This window comes from Chrysemys picta, chromosome 1, assembly GCF_011386835.1.
Source record: "Chrysemys picta bellii isolate R12L10 chromosome 1, ASM1138683v2, whole genome shotgun sequence".
NCBI lineage: Eukaryota > Metazoa > Chordata > Testudines > Emydidae > Chrysemys > Chrysemys picta.
In genome coordinates this window covers 239,123,983-239,140,488 of record NC_088791.1, presented here as the reverse complement: position 1 = coordinate 239,140,488, position 16,506 = coordinate 239,123,983, and the positions used below count along the sequence as shown (strand labels likewise).

Genomic DNA, 16,506 nt, shown 5'->3' with positions numbered 1-16,506 from the left:
AGCATCTGGAAGTCAGAAGCTTAGGGATACCCAGAGCATGGGGTTGTGTCCCTGACAATCTTGGCTAATAGCCATTGATGGAGCTATCCTCCATGAACTTAACTAGTTATTTTTTGAACCTAGTTATATTTTTGACCTTCACAACATATCCTGGCAACGCATGTCACGCTGTCTGGAGCAGCTCACAAGTGCCTACCGCAGGGCAGACTGTCAAAAACAGGGCAGACTAGTGGTGTGTTCTATAATTCGATTTCACCAACCCAGTAACAAATGTGAACTCCTGGTGTAACAGTATTACCATGGAGTCACAGACAGTCCCCTTATACTTTCCAGTTTATCTTGCCACCCAGGCAAGCTGGACTCAGTGATAAATGGTCACACCAAAAAAAAAAAAAAAAACAAAAATCTCACACAATATTCAGGTTGCTTCCATTCCCAAGAGACCAGTCACTTACCCCAGATCAATTGGAACCAAGGAGCTTACACCATAGACCAGGTGTCGGCAACGTTTGGCACACGGCTCGCCATGGTAAGCACCCTGGCGGGCCGGGCCAGTTTATTTACCTGCTGACGCGGCAGGTTCAGCCGATCGTGGCCCCCACTGGCCGCAGTTTGCCATCCCGGGTTAATGGGGACGGCGGGAAGCTGCGGCCAGCACATCGCTCACCCAGGCCACTTCTCGGCGCCCCAATTGGCCCGGGACGGCGAACCGCGGCCAGTGGGAGCTGCGATCGGCCGAACCTGCCGCGTCAGCAGGTAAATAAACTGGCCCGGCCCGCCAAGGCGCTTACCCTGGCGAGCCATGTGCCAAACGTTGCTGTGCCATAGACAATGCCTGTAACCAATCCAGTAATAAACTATCTAAAGGTTTATTAAACTAGGAAAAAGAAATAAGAGTTATTTACAGGTTAAAGCAAGCAAATATACACATACACACAAATGAGTTATCATCTAAGTCACTAGAGTGACAGAGTTGTAGAGATCTGTCAATTCGAAGTGTCTGGGGATATCTGCCTCAGTCTCTGGCCCTCCCAGAGTTCAAACAGCAAAGAGAGAGATAAAGTCACAGGAAATTTGTCTATTTCTTTCATTCAGTTTTCAAGTCCATAGGATGAGCTTCCTTGCATGTAGCTTTTCCCAGGTAGGATAGGGCCATTAACCAATCCTTTGTATTGTGATGTTCCTTGATGGCTCATCTTTATTTTGATAGTCCTTCTGGATGGCTGGGGGGGGATACGATTCCCATATCTGGGTTGAGAACAAACATTTTCAAAGTTATAAAGCAAAACTTACGTATTTTTGTAGCATAGAATACAGACATTAAAAGTGAGATTCATGCATACAGCAACTTACAAGCATTTCACAGTCTAAACACTAAATGCATTCTTATAAGACTAATTTTGAGCAAAACTAACCCACAGGTGAACTGGTCCAGTCTCCAGCTACGAGTCTGTTAGTTCTTAGCTAATGCCTGCAGTCTTGGCAAGAGCTGGCACCTGGTTTGCCAGCATCACAACGAGTTCCGCAGGTTGTCTGTGCCTTGTGTGAAGAAATACTTCCTTTTGTTTGTTTTAAACCTGCTGCCTATTAATTTCATTATGGGACCCCTAGTTCTTGTGTTACATGAAGGGGTAAATAACACTTCACTTTCTCCACCCCATTCATGATTTTATAGATTTCTATCATTTCCCCCCTTAGTTGTCTCATTTCTAAGATAAACAGAAACAGTCTTTTTAATCTCTCCTCAAAAGGAAGCTGTTCCATACCACTAATCATTTTTATTGTTCTTCTCTGTACCTTTTCCAAGATGGGGCGACTAGAACTACATGCAGCATTCAAGGTGTGGGCATACCATGGATTTGTATAGTGGCATTACATTTTCTGTCTTAACTATTCCTTTCCTAATGGTTCCCAATACTGTTCATTTTTTTTTACTACCGCTGCACATTGAGCGTTTATTTTCAGAGAACTATTCATGTTGATTCCAAGATCACTTTCTTTAGTAGTAACAGCCAATTTAGATCCCATCTTTTTAGTTTAGTATAGTTTGGATTATGTTTTCCAACATGCATTTCTTTGCACTTATCAACACTGAATTTCATTTGCCATTTTGTTGCCCAATCACCCAGTTTATGAGATCCCTTTGTAACGCTTCACAGTCTGCTTTGGACTTAACTAACTTGAGTAATTTTGTATTGTCTGCAAACTTTGCCACTTCACTATTTACCCCCCACCCCACCCCCATTTCCAGATCATCTATGAATATGTTGAATAACACAGGTCCCAGCACAGATCCTTACGGATAACCACTTTCCATTGTGAAAACTGACCATTTATTCCCATCCTTTTAACTAGTTACTGATCCATGAGAGAACCTTCTCTCTTATCCCATGAGTGCTTACTTTGCTTAAGAGCCTTTGGTGTGGGACCTTGCCAAAAGCTTTTAGAAAGTCCAAGTACACTATAACACGACTGGATCACACTTGTCCACATGCTTGTTGACATCCTCAAAGAGTTCTAACAGATTGGTGAGGCAGGATTTCTCTTTACAAAAGTCATGCTGATGCTTCCCCAATATATCGTGTTCATCTATGTGTCTGATTATTCTGGTTTTTTTTTTACTATAGTTTCAACCAATTTGCCTGGTCCTCAAATTAGGCCTATGGTACATCTACACTGCAACATAGGCCCATGCTAGCGCTTCTATTGCTTTGCAGTGTATACACAGCCCCACTTGCTCATGTCCAGTAGTAGTCTGCCAGAAATAACCCACAATTCCATGGGACAACTTCCTTAGTTATCTCTATCCCAACAAGCTCCAATCCACTCTATTGAAACCGGAAACTACTCCCTTGTTAGGGGGCTTATTTTTTTACCCTCTTACTTCCCTGGTCCTTCTTGTATGAACAGAGAGCAACAATACCCGAAGTCCAAAGGCGCAAACAATTTGATGTTTATTGGGGTGAACTTTCAGCAAGCAGGATTCCAGTTTCCTTCCTTAGTGTCCCCCTTCCCAGGTTTGACACCACAGAGCCTTGCCTATGTCCCTGTTCCCATCCCCCCCCTTAGCAAAACATGATCCCAATTCCCCCACCCCCTGTTCCCATTCCCCCCTTACTTCCTGATTAACTGCAGACTATATAGTAAAACTTAAGTTCAGCTTAGCTATACCTTAACCAATCATTTTACTGAAATTTAACTAACCAATCCTAACATACTGCAACATGGTTATTTAACCAAATATATTCCACCACCTTAATTAGTTTACACCCAACAAAATTAATTATACAGCAGACAAAAACAATTACAAAACCGGAAACCATGCAAATAAACATACAAAACAATACAAAAGTAAAAATTTCACAACTACATCTTTACAAACATAATGGTTTTCCAGCTGTGTCTATTAATAAGTAAGTTTTTACCAAACAGAAAACTATCAAACTAAATTTTCTTTTACATGTTCTAGGCCCTTTCCTTTCTCTAGAGGTGATAGGAATATCAGGACAAAATTGTATTTTTAACAGCCCAAAGCACCTTATTTCCATGTGACTAGTTTCAAATGTAAAAATGTGACCATTCACTTCTCAGCTTATGGCTGCCTCCGCTGCTTAGCTAAAGGCCTTACTTAGCCTAAGAACAGAGCCTCAGACTGTCCCTTAGAATTAAAATTACTTTTTGTATGTGTTTCTTTTATACCTTTATAACTAGCTAAGTAATAAAAAATACATCTAAATTCTTAAAGTATAGGCCTTTACAAACGGGCCTGAATATCTATATCCTAACACAGCAGACAGAAACAATTACAGAACCATGCAAATAAACATACAAAACAATACAGACGCAAGGATTTCACATTCCAGCTATTGATAAGTGAGTTCTTGCCAGACAGGATGCCATTAAACTAAATTTCCTTTTACATCTTCTAGGCTCTTCCCTTTCTCCGGAGGTGATAGGAATACAATCCAGTCCTGATATTCCTAACAGCCCAATAGCACCTTATTTCAATGTGACTAGTTTGGAATGTAAGGATGTGACCACACATTTCCCAGTTTATGGCTGCCTCTGCTGCTTAGCCGAAGGCCTTAGCCTAAGAAATCCAGGCCTCAGACGGTCCCTTACACATACAGAGAGTGATTTTGATTCTCTCTTTTATACCTCTATAACTAGCTGAGTGATAATAATACACCTACATTCTTAAAGTACAGGCCTTTACAGACAGGCTTGAATATCTATATCCTAACACTCCACCCCTTTTTTTTCTTTTTTCTTTTGGGATTTTCCTGCCCAGGTATTCCTGGAAAAGCATAGGACGTATGGCGACATTTTTTGATAGGGCCAGGCATTAAGGCGAAAGGTGTTGATATTTTATTTGTTTCACTGGCCCTTGTGTAGTACAGTGCCCTGCACCTTTTCTCGAACGGGCATACCACATTTATTTTAATTAGTGTTTTAGACTTTCCACTATAGTGGGCCCAAGAAGGTTGGGTTTGGGTTGTTTTGCACACTGCGGAGTGAAGAGGGCTTACTACATTACTTATAGGTTATTTTTATATGCAACATAACACAGGTACAGTTAACAATTTACAGCAACACCGAGTCCTGACCACTGCAGTATGGTCCAATATTTGAGCCACCACCAAAACACTGCCTTTTTTTTCTTTGACAGGGTTAAAATTTTAATGTGTCCAGTTGCTGGCAGTTGCAACAAGCTGCCCCTGCAGGTTTTGCATAGGGCTACCATACGTCCGGATTTCCGCGGACATGTCCGGCTTTTTGATCTATAAATAGCCGTCCGGGGGGGGGAGATTTCTAAAAATGTCCAGGATTTCCCCCGGTTGGCTATTTATAGATTGAAAAGCAGCAGCCAAGCACCGCTCGGCAGCCAAAGCCCCTTCCCGGCTCCCTCCATCCCCTGCAGCCTTAGCACGCCGCCCAGCCCAGCAGCTGTCTTCCCCCTCCTCCCCTCCCCTGAACGCTCCGCCCCCTGCTCCTCCCCCGCCCCTGCTTCCCGCAAATAAGATGTTCGCGGTAAGTCTGAAAAGAAGCAGGGGCAGGCGGGCAGCAGCAGGTAAGCTGGGGCGGCGGGGGAGGAACACGAGGAGGAGGGCTCCGGGGAGGCGCAGCGCAGCCCAGCCCAGTCCGGCCCCAGATGAGCAGCTCACTCCGGCCCCGGCCGCTCCAGCCCAGCTCGGGCCCCAGACCCAGTTCCGGCCAAGCGGCGCCGGCCTGGCCCTGGGCAAGCAGCGCCGGCCAAGCACCCCCTGCCCCGGCGGCTCCGGCTCGGCCCCCAGGGCAGCGGCACCGGTTCTGGCCGAGTGCGCCGGCCCCGACGACTCCGGCCCGGATCGGGCCCCAGGGCGGCAACCCCAGTTCCGGCCGAGAGTACCAGCCCCGGCCCCAGCGGTTCCGGCCCGGCTCGGGCCCCAGTACGGCGGCTCCGGTTCCGACTGAGCGCACTGGCACCGGCGGCTCCAGCCTGGCCCCGGTCCCAGGGCGGGCGGCCTGGCCCCAAGCCCTGCGACCCTGGCCGGAGCTCCGGCTGGAGCACAGCCCGATTCCTGGGCTCTCATTAAAGGCCCTGGTCAGGGGACACGGGGGGGGGGGGGGGTTGGATGGGTCGGGAGTTCTGGAGATCCTGTCAGGGGGCGGGGAGCAGTTGGCTAGGGCATGGGAGTCCTGGGGGTCTGTCTGGGGGCAGGGGTGTGAATATGGGGTGGGGGTGTGGATAAGGGTCGGGGCAGTCAGGGGACAGGTAGGGTCCTAGGGGGGCAGTTAGGGTGGCACACACACACTTTCTCTTAGGGTTAACCTGTCCCCCTTATTTTTAGGCTTGACTTGCTTTTTCACCTCTCTTTTCTGGAGGGCCATAATTTGAGTCTTTTAGTAGCTTGTTTGCTGACCAGATGTATTTATTATTTGCAGATTCTTTGTGCTGCTACTTATGGGCAGTTTTCTCCTTTCCCCAACAGCTAGGTAATTTGCATTTACACAGAGGCTTTTTTGGCTTGCCTTTGGATTCAAAGCTATTAGCAGCTTAGAGACTGTCTTAAAAGGGACATATTTCACTTTCACCAGAGTTTTGATTACTTTTCACTTTCATCTCCTGATCCAAAACACACACAGATTTGAAAAAGAAAGCACAGCCTATTGTGGCTTCTTTTGGAGCCCTAACAGGATTTTAATTAAGTTCCATGTTTTGTTTGCATTACTTTTACCCCCTTTTTTAATATTCACTGCACACGTCCTGGGAAATAGTTTAACCTTCATAACATTATATTAGCCATATTAATTTTACACAAGGTGTAGCTGCCTCCCCTGTGCCCACAGAGTTTTCATGCACCGCCAAAGTGACAGTCCGGTCCCCCAGAGCCACTCCAAGGCTCAATGTTCCCATCATTGCTCCCCTTTTCCTTTTCTTTTTCCTGTGCGCACACACAATTCTATTTTTTGCTTAACATTCCTTGCACTGTGATTACTCTTTGTTACACAACTGTACCCTGATTACACTTTCTTCTTGTACAACCAGAGACAGTCAGGGGCATTTAACTTAAGTTTTAATAGAAACCCCTGACATTCCTTTAGTGATTTTGATTATATTACCCAATAGTCAAATAATTTTGATTAGATTATTCCTTCACCTGCTGCCTGCAGCAGTCCCCTATAGACCATTTCTGTGGGAAAAGGACCCATTTCCCATCAGAATAGCTGTAAAGGCTTCTAGGGACAGAAGCATAGTGGTGGTAGTAGCCACTTTACCTGACCCCCTGGTATAATTTAATTACCAAGCTTTCATTTAATGTGACTGCACAGAGTTGCACATACAGTTACATTTATATAACTGGGTTTTATTATTAAACCAAAAACTTTCTTTTTGTAACACACAACGGTTACCTGTACCATTTTTACAACTTTCAAATGTTTACTTTTCTTCAAACCCTGTATTATCAATTTTTGTAAAAGATATTTGTAACTTTTTACTTACTTCTTTAAATCACTTACTCCTACATTTAGTTCTTTAAGGTAATGCACTTTGTCTTTAACAACTTAGCCACCAAGTACAATTATTGCCACACAGCTGCCTTAACCTGTGCTGTTTTTACCTTGAGACTGTTTAAAAGGCAGTAAAACATTTGTTTTCATGGTTGCCCATGGATCTTTTACTCCAAAAATTCCAGTGGAATACAGCAGACCTCCATTATACTTTGTCCCAAACAAAAAAAACAAAACAAAATACCAAAAAACATTTTACATAAGTATTCCTGGCACTGGGAGAAGAGTGGGGGTTGTTACCTGCTTCTGCAAATCCTGCCATTTTTTACTTTGAAATCCCCCCCTACCCCCAGGACCAAGTCCCAGCTCCTGTCTCTAAAGGTGGTCTGTTAACTCTGCTTCTAACTCTAAACCAGGGGTCGGCAACGTTCGGCACGCAGCTCGCCAGGGTAAGCACCCTGGCGGGCCGGGCCAGTTTTATTTACCTGCTGACGCGGAAGGTTCGGCCGATCGCGGCCCCCACTGGCCGTGGTTCGCCGTCCCGGGCCAATGGGGGCGGCGAGAAGCCGCGGTCAGCACATCGCTCGCCCCGCTTCTCACCGCCCCCATTGGCCCGGGACGGCGAACCGCGGCCAGAGGGGGCCGCGATCGGCCGAACCTGCCGCATCAGCAGGTAAATAAAACTGGCTTGGCCCGCCAGGGTGCTTACCCTGGTGAGCCGCGTGCCGAACGTTGCCAACCCCTGCTCTACCTATTGTGCCAAATCATCTTTAACCACCCCTAACTAATTTACAACCCTTCGGCAGCCCTTGCTGAAACAGCACCAATCTTGAAAGATTACTGGCAGCTTCCCATAATGCTGCCCTTACTTCAAACCTCTCACAAGTGGACTGAAGTGCCTCCTTTCCCTGGGAGGCATTCAGTCCCAATGGGCAGGGACCTTCTTCCACTACCCATATACCAAAGGAGGGTGAGCTCCTCAGCCACCCCCCATCCCTCTGGGTCCCCTAACATCCCTCCTTGGCGTATGGCAGCAGCTCAGGTCAGCATTAAGCCATTCTCTTCTGATCACTGATCTGTAACCATACTATCAGAGAGCCTCCTGGGTTTGCAATGGAGATTGAACTGAAAGAACCTTTTCCAAAGCGCACTGCTTCATGGTCATGGGAGCACAGCCAAATTTTGTTGAATCTCTGGTACAAGGTCAGTAAAACTATGGACTTCAGCAAAAGCAGCAGGAATGACCATGTGTACCAGCAGATAGCTAAAAAGCTGACAGCTCTGCAGATTTTCTAGACTGGTGATCAGTGCAGGGAATGTATTAAGAGGCTGAAGAACAAGTACTAGAAGACCAGGGACAAGAGCCAGACCTTGTGTAACTCACCAACATATCCATTTTATGATGACTGTGCCTAGCACGGAGCCAACTGTGCTTCACAATGACTGGTCAGCCAGGATAGTGGCCTGTTGGCCCCTGAATCCAGCATCGGGTTTGATGGGAGCCAGGAGCAGGCTCCCAGCGAGGAGCATGAAGTGATAGTTTTAATGAAATGAGTCCCAAAGTAGGCTGTGGATCAGGATTAACAGCGAATTATTGGTCCCTATGCGGCAGGGCTGTTTGATCCTCCCCCCCCGGCCGAGCTTATAAACAAACCTGGTCGAGGCAAAAGCCACCTCAAAGCTCAAAGAGTATGAGGCACATTTACAGTTTATTATTACAGTAATGGGAGGGATTTCTGCTGTAAGAAACAATGCAATAATGATAAGTCCCGGCTAGCATCATGGCCACTAATGGTAGACTGCATCACAGTGCCTATGTGACTCCCTTCTTCTTCTCTTTTCTCCCCCATGTGGCATTCAAAATGGCAACTTGGAATTTCAAACGTTCATAAACAGCTGTAAAAGTCATTTTAACTGTTAAGTCACAGATGTTTGTCAGGGTCAGTCATGTTTTCCTTTCAGTAATAGAAATTTGCCATTCTAATCACTCCTCCTGGGTCTATGGAGCAACCTGTGAACAGCGAACTGAGTGTGTGTGTTTGGGAAACAGTATTTTATTTCCAAATCTAGTCCATTTCAGTTAGAAGTAGTCCATGCAGTCAGCAGGTCACAAAATCAGTTCTCCAAGTGTCAGTTTTTTCTCTGAACTATGCCAGAAGAAAGCTGGGTGGAAGAAAGCTATAGATTTCAACATGTTTGTTGAAGCAATAACAAAGTAAGCCAAGTGTGACCTAATAAATAAATAAATATAAATATAAATTAATGGAGATATCCCATCTCCTAGAACTGGAAGGGACCTTGAAAGGTTATCGAGTCCAGCCCCCTGCCTTCACTAGCAGGACCAAGTACTGATTTTGCCCCAGATCCCTAAGTGGCCCCCTCAAGGATTGAACTCACAACCCTGGGTTTAGCAGGCCAATGCTCAAACCACTGAGCTATCTCTCCCCCCCATGGTCAGCAACTCCAGATAGTCAGTCATAGTGCAGGGGAGGGCGTATTTTCCAGGCCCCCCGAGGACAGGTGACTAGTTCAAGCCACTCACACAAACATCCTATTTGGTCACTATACGTTAGAATACTTCAGCTGTACACTCTGCAGATTTCCCTGTAGCCACGTGGAATAACATTTCCCTCTGCCAATAGGGCACCACAAGAATAGTTATGTCTTCCAAAATGTGAAAGGCCTGAAATGACAGAAATAACCTTTTGCAGCATGGGCACACTACACACCCCTCACCATGAGGGGAGAGGGGGGGATTTGATAGCAGCCTTCAACTACCTGAAGGGGGGTTCCAAAGAGGATGGAGCTAGGCTGCTCTCAGTGGTACCAGGTGACAGAACGTGGAGTAATGGTCTCAAGTTGCAGTGGGGGAGGTCTAGGTTGGATATTAGGAAACGCTATTTCACTAGGAAGGTGGTGAAGCACTGGAATGGGTTACCTAGGGAGGTGGTGGAATCTCCCTCCTTAAAGGTTTTTAAGGCCCGGCTTGACAAAGCCCTGGCTGGGATGATTTAGTTGGGGTTGGTCCTGCTTTGAGCAGGGGATTGGACTAGATGACCTCCTGAGGTCCCTTCCAACCCTAATCTTCTATGATTCTAAGTCTGCCTAGATGTCTTGAGAGGTCCACAACTTTCTCAGCCAGCCTGTAATTCACCATGCAGTTCTCCCAATCACTACAAACCCAACTCTCTATATTTCTAATATTCTCAAAGTAGGTTATAGACCAGGGGTGGGCAAACTACAGCCATGAGGGCTTGGATCCAGCCCGCGGGATTGCCATCCCTGTAGCAACGCAGGCACCTCGCCACTCCCAGAAGCGGCCGGCACCATGTCCCTGTGGCCACTGGGGAAGGGAGGGCAGAGGGCTCCGTGCGTTGCCCTCGCCTGCAAGTACTGCCCCCCACAGCTCCCATTGGCCAGGAACCGGGAACTGCGGCCAATGGGAGCTTTGGGGTGGTACCCACAGGCGAGGGCAGAGCACTGAGCCCTCTGCCCTGCCTCCCCCAGCGGCCGCAGGGACGCGGTGCTAGCCGCTTCCGGGAGCGGCGCAGGGCTAGGGCAGGGAGCGTGCCCTGGCCCCGGTGCGTGCCGCTGCCACCCTGGAGCAGCTCCCGGTAAGCGGCACCGGGCCAGAGCCTGCACCCCTCCTGCACCCCACACCTCAACTCCCTGCCCTGAGCCCCCGCCGCACTCTGCCCACACCCCTCCTGCACCCCAACCCCTTGCCCTGAGCCCCCTTGTACACCCTGCACACCACCTCTGCCCCAACCCCTTGCCCTGAGCCCCTTCCTGCACACCGCACCTCCTCCGACACCTCAACCCCCTGACCCAGCCCTACATTCGTGGGCCTGCATGCAATTTTCCTACCCACCCATTATAGACTATATGGAATAAATACACACATACACTGCATATACACATAGGGCTCACTACACCCACTCTCAGTATGTTGTCATCTGCAGACTGGAAATGGCCATCATTTTGTAGCAGCAATACAAACAACTATTTTTTTTAAAAGAAGGTGAAGAATAACTTCTATTGAAACTACAGAAAAATTTAGAGTGCATAAGACCAGTTGAAATTTGAGAAAAACATTGGTTAGCAATCTTAGTCCTAGAGCTTGTTAAATAATGAAAATAACTTCCATTTCCCACCAAAAATTCAACCTTTTTGGAAATTTTCTGACCAGCTCTGACTATACCTATGAATAGCGTAAGGGAAATATTTAAAAACTTTCTTGCTAAAAAAATTTAAAAAAAAATCTGAAATACAGTGCCCTAAGACATGACATGGGGGTGTTATGTTACTGAATAAAAGAATCACCAACATGTGTCTTAAAGTAGTCATCTTCCGGTCAAGTATTGACCAACCCCAACTCCTGCTTAGCTTATGAAGTATAACAAGAATCACAAACCTAGCAGAAATGGACACAGGAATGTTGATCCCAAAAGGACAAATTAAACAGACGTGCACAGTGGCTGAAACCCTTCATGATGGACACACAATTTCTTTTAAAAAATTATTTTGGTTTGCAATTAGCAATTCTTGAATCATTTCAGATATTAAATTTCACTGTAAAATGTGAAGGCAATGTTGATGTAAAGAAAATAAAAATGTATTTCTGTCAAGGAATTGTTCACTACCTTTTGTCTGTTTTCTAGTTTTTTATATTGGAAATGCATGAGTGAAGAACAGTTAATATGTTCAAATGTAAGCACATTGCACCAGCATTTAAAAAAAAACATTCAATGAAAGTGTAAAATTTTTATTTGAGTGAGAAACCAGGGATACCAGAATGAGAAACCAGCGGTATTAGCATTCAAAATGTATAAATCCTAATATTGCATTTATCAACCTTAATTTTAAGCAGAGAAAATGAAGGGTTAATTTATATATAGCCCTTTTACTACAAAACAATTTTTGTTGGCCAGGGCCCAAGTAGCACAAACTTATCATTGCTCTGCATCATATTGCCCAATCACTCCTGGAGTAGCCTTTATTTACCACTCTTACATGTAAAGAGCACTAAAAATTCCTTCTTTTGTGAATGTAGGACTATAATAGGTTGCCAAAAAAATATGAGGTGTGGTTCTATGCAAACTCTGTCAAAAGTGTACTCTCTTACATAAGTCTGATCCTGCGTTTGTTCAGTCTTGTTTATCAACTGCAATCACATACATTAGTTTTTAATGCTTTTTATACTTGCAGAGCATGCTGGATTCTGCCTCTGTCCCTCAGAAGTGCTTTTTGGCTTCCACTGTCGCATGCAGCGGTGTTGTAGCCCCAGGATACCAGAGACACAAGGTGGGGATGGGGAGGTAATATCTTTTATTGGACCAACTTCTGTTGGGGAGAGAGACAATCCCAACCAGACCTGAAGAGCTGGTGTAGTCAGCTGGTGTAGTAAGCGTCTCTCTCCCCAACAGAAGTTGGTCCAATAAAAGACACTTCCTCACGAGGGCCGGTGGATAGATGTTTCGCGCCCTAGGCGAAACTTCCACCTTGTGCCCCCCCCCCCCCCCCCCCGCCCCTGAGCCCCTGCCCTGAGGAGCCCACGGCAGCTATCCCCCTCTGCCCTGAGGCACCCCCCCCACCCCCCGCTCACCCCTGCCCTGCCTCCTCCCCGAGCACGCCGTCGCTGCTTCACTTCTCCCACCTCCCAGGCTTGTGGCGCCTAAGCTGATTGGCGCCTAAGCTGCAAGCCTGGGAGGCGGGAGAAGTGAAGCAGCTCACCCCTGCTCCGCCTCCTCCCCGAGCATGCCATGGCTGCTTCACTTCTCCCACCTCCCAGGCTTGTGGCGCCAATCAGCTTAGGCTCCGCAAGCATGGGGGGCGGGAGAAGTGAAGCAGCCATGGCGTGCTCGGGGAGGACGCGGGGCAGGGAGTTCCCCTGCGTGCTGCCCCCCCCCCCACTGCAGGCGGCCCTCCCCGCGCTCCACTGCCCCAGCTCCCTCTGCGTAAATGCCAGCGGCGACCGGGGCGGCCGAAGATCTGGCCGCTGCGGTTGCTGCCGAAGAAAATGGCGCCCCCCAAATCCTAGTGGTCGCCTAAATAGTTGCACCGGCCCTGTTCCTCACCCACCTTGTCTATCTATTGCAAGGACGGCCAAACTTAGTGGCCCTCTGAGCTACATACAACAGTCTTCAGAAGCTCAAGAGCCAGGGCACACCTGCCAGAGCTTGGGGATTCAGCCCATGGGAAGTGCCTGCCGGGGCTCAGGACTTCAGTCCCTCAGGAGGCACCTGATGGGGTTTGGGGCTTCAGCCCCACTCCTGCTGAAGCCCCGAGTCCTGGCACGTGCACCCAGGGGGACTGAAGCCCTGTGACCCTCCTCGCCTCTGGGCAGAAGCCCCTACTTCACGACCAGGCAGAGGTCCTGAGCTCCCCCACCTCCAGTCTAGTAGATGGAAAATGGGGGGGGTCATTGGGGAGTTCTGCAAGCCACACTTTAGAGGTAAAAGAAACGCATGTGGCTTCCGAGGCTCTTCCAGTCACTTACATCTGTACGAACCCACTACAGACAATGGGCAGTACAGACACCAGCTAACAGCACCAATTGGTCACCAGAATCTTATTGTTGGAGATTGTGCAAGAGGGTGCAGGGCTAAAACACAGAGGTAGGAGGGTCAGAATCTTTTTAGCTGCACATTAAACACCTCTACGCTCTAATACAGAAATTATTGAAATACACATGTGGAAACCTGTGCGGTTGTGAATCACCTTGCAAAACAGAACAAGCTAGCTAGTTAGCTAACCCCTCCCCGCTTTCCCCCCATCACAGCAGCTTCTCCTCACTCCAACCCTTGGGTGAGCAGGGAGCCACTGGGCTTTAGTTCCGTATTTCAGGGCAGAGGGGAGGAGAATGGCTGCAGTTCAGCTACAGCTGGGAAGAGAAACTGGTGTCCCCACTAAAAGGAGCAGGCAGGTTTCAGATCGCTTCGCCCGTTTTTCCAGCTCTGGGAGGCAGAAGCTCTTACCTGTGGGTGGAGACGGGAGAGAGCTGGTCCCTCGCTTCAGCTTGGTTGGGAGAGAGCCAGCCCCTGGCAGCTACCTCCCAGGAGACACGAGCTAGCCCGGGGATGCTGCTCTCTGGGGTGCGCGGCAGGCACTGCTGGGAGGGGAGACGGGGCGGCCGGGGCACGCCCCAGCCTGGCCGCGCTCGGGGATGGTGGGTGAAAGCCGAGCGCTCTGTGGGGAGCTGGGAACACATGCGGGGAGCCTGCCCCTGCTCCCGCCTGCCAACCCTTGCCCCGTCGCCTTTGGCGCCCCCCGAGGCGGCAGCGGGGTAACCCGGGCGCCACCACGGAGGCTGGGGCCAGGCACCAAGTCCCGCTGCGCGGACGCCGGAGCCTTGGGAGCGGGCTGCAAGTGGTGAGGGAGCGGCTGGGCGGTGCCCTTGCGACCAGCGCGCTATGCCGCAGCCGCATGCGGGCGCGGTGTCTGCTGACCCCGCCCGAGAGCCCGGCTGCTCCTCCCTCGCACGCCTGAGCAGCAGCAGGTGCAGCCCCTTCCCCACCGTGCTACACCGCAGCCCGCCGCCGGCCGGTTTGCAGCTACTTGGTGCAGAGGGGACAAGCCCCGCTCTGCTGCTGTCCGAGGCGGGAAGCGTAGCTAAAGCACCGTAGGGAGAAATCGCTCGAATTTGAGATTTAAAACACTTTAAATCGCCGCGATTTGGGATTTCAGCCAGGAGGCCGCGTGGTTGCTAGGGCCGGTCGTTACAGCGGCCCTAACCTTGCGTCAGGCAGCAGCAGGAAAAACAAGCCCGGGCAGAGAATTTAGGGTTTGATTGAATACACAGTTGACATCTCCGCCCACGTGTCTTTCCAGGCACACGTGCAGGAAGGTATGTCACGCACTAGTACAAATACGATTTATCAGACAGAGCAGATAAGTATTTTGGCTCCAGGCTCATTGAAGTAATTTTCCTTTCACTGTACAGTACTGGCTTATAAGTAGCAGTTTCTCACAGCGCACCTCTGTCTCGCCCCTGAAAATGCCTTGGGATCACAGCCTTTACTGGAAGTTGCGTGTAAAGCCTGCTTGGCAGACCCTGGCTTCTAACTCCTCTATTGAATTACATTAAAGGAGAGAAGTCTCTTTTGAACATTACTACAGTACCTTTTAAGGGGACTCATTAATACTGTCTAGCAGTTGTGTTGCCGGCACCGAGTGCCCGAGGAAAGCAACAGTGGGGTTCGTTGCCCGGTGTGCTTCGCGCCAATGAACACACCAGGGTGAAGAAGCAAACCAAGTTTATTTGAGATCTCAAAGTGGTGCAAGGAGACTGGTACGTCTCAGATCAAGCACACTATCATAAGCAGCTTTTCTCTTTTTATACATTTTGCAGCTAAGCTCTTCCCTTCCCCCCTCCTATAATAGTTACATTAAGCAGGTAGCAATTACATTTAAGCAGTTAAATCATCTTGGCGGCTATAAGTCCAGCTTGTTAGTAACTTTTTTTAAAATTATCTTGTCCCTTTTTTTTTATTTGTTATTTTGCTTTTCAGCCAGTAGTATGCAGGCCTTATTATTACCGCTTGGTGCTGCACCTGATAACAGGCTGTTACACATTCCAATTTCTGCATCTGGCTTTTGAGGTCGATTAGAGTTTAAATATGGAGGAACTTTGGTTCATTTAGGCCTAGTGCAGGAAGGCTTCATCAACACTTGTGTCTTCCACCCTCCTGAGTTACCTAGGGTTATGCCTACTGACACCAACACTTGGATTTGTAGATGTCAGAAAAAAAATGAAATCTAAGATCCCAAAAACTGAATGGAGTCTTTATGGCCAAGTCCCTACGGCACTGACCATTTTATCAAAGTTATCAAATAATACAGGTACTGTACATACCAGTTTTAACCACCACCGTCTATTGCTTATTTAGTCCATCCTACAATTCGGCTGATATTCCTCACGTCTAGACAACAGAATTTTTGAATATTAATGCAGTTTAGCCTCACTTAGAAGAATATCAGTTATCCCTAATTCCATTATCCCACGCCACATTATCCCCAAATATGTACCTTGTTGAAATTTAAAGGGACTATAGCAACATGAGTGTAGCATTTCACACCCAAAAGTGTCCCTGGCTCACCATTCTTACTCTCTTAAGCTTGTCTTTTGTCCAACACTGAATGAACAGCAAAGTAACTAGAATATGAGACATTCACATTTAAACATTTATAACTCCATCCCCACAATATTTGAGCATGACATTACTTTTAAGTATTTAGGTTTTGTTTGTTGTTTTGTCAGAAAGGTGTTAGTTAATGTCAAAGGAACTACAGAGATGTTTCCTGCCCTGCCACTCAGAGGGAGTGTTTCCACCTGGGCTGAGAGTAGAGGCAGTCCAATTTTATGACATTCAACTTACAACAAACAGCACTTAAATTTCGGAATTGACATCCTAATTCGACTTACGACGTTTCTTTCTACTTTAACGCTCGGTCCCGCAATGGGGTGGATTGCGGTTCCGAGTTATGACCTTTTGACTTACGACAATTTTCAGG

The 16,506-nt window shown here is 47.8% G+C and overlaps 1 protein-coding gene across 2 annotated transcripts in view; it reads right to left on the bottom strand.

The window, feature by feature from the left end:
* Positions 1-15,236, bottom strand: part of LOC101942052 (interleukin-1 receptor-like 2) — a 67,338-nt gene extending 52,102 nt beyond the window's left edge. For both annotated transcript variants that reach the window (XM_065580929.1, XM_065580930.1), the window contains exons 1-2: positions 13,971-15,236; positions 934-1,248 (exon numbers count right to left, since the gene is read on the bottom strand). The gene's annotated coding sequence lies outside the window, so the exon portion shown is untranslated. The remainder of the gene's footprint in view (positions 1-933; positions 1,249-13,970) is intronic.
* Positions 15,237-16,506: the final 1,270 nt, after the last annotated feature.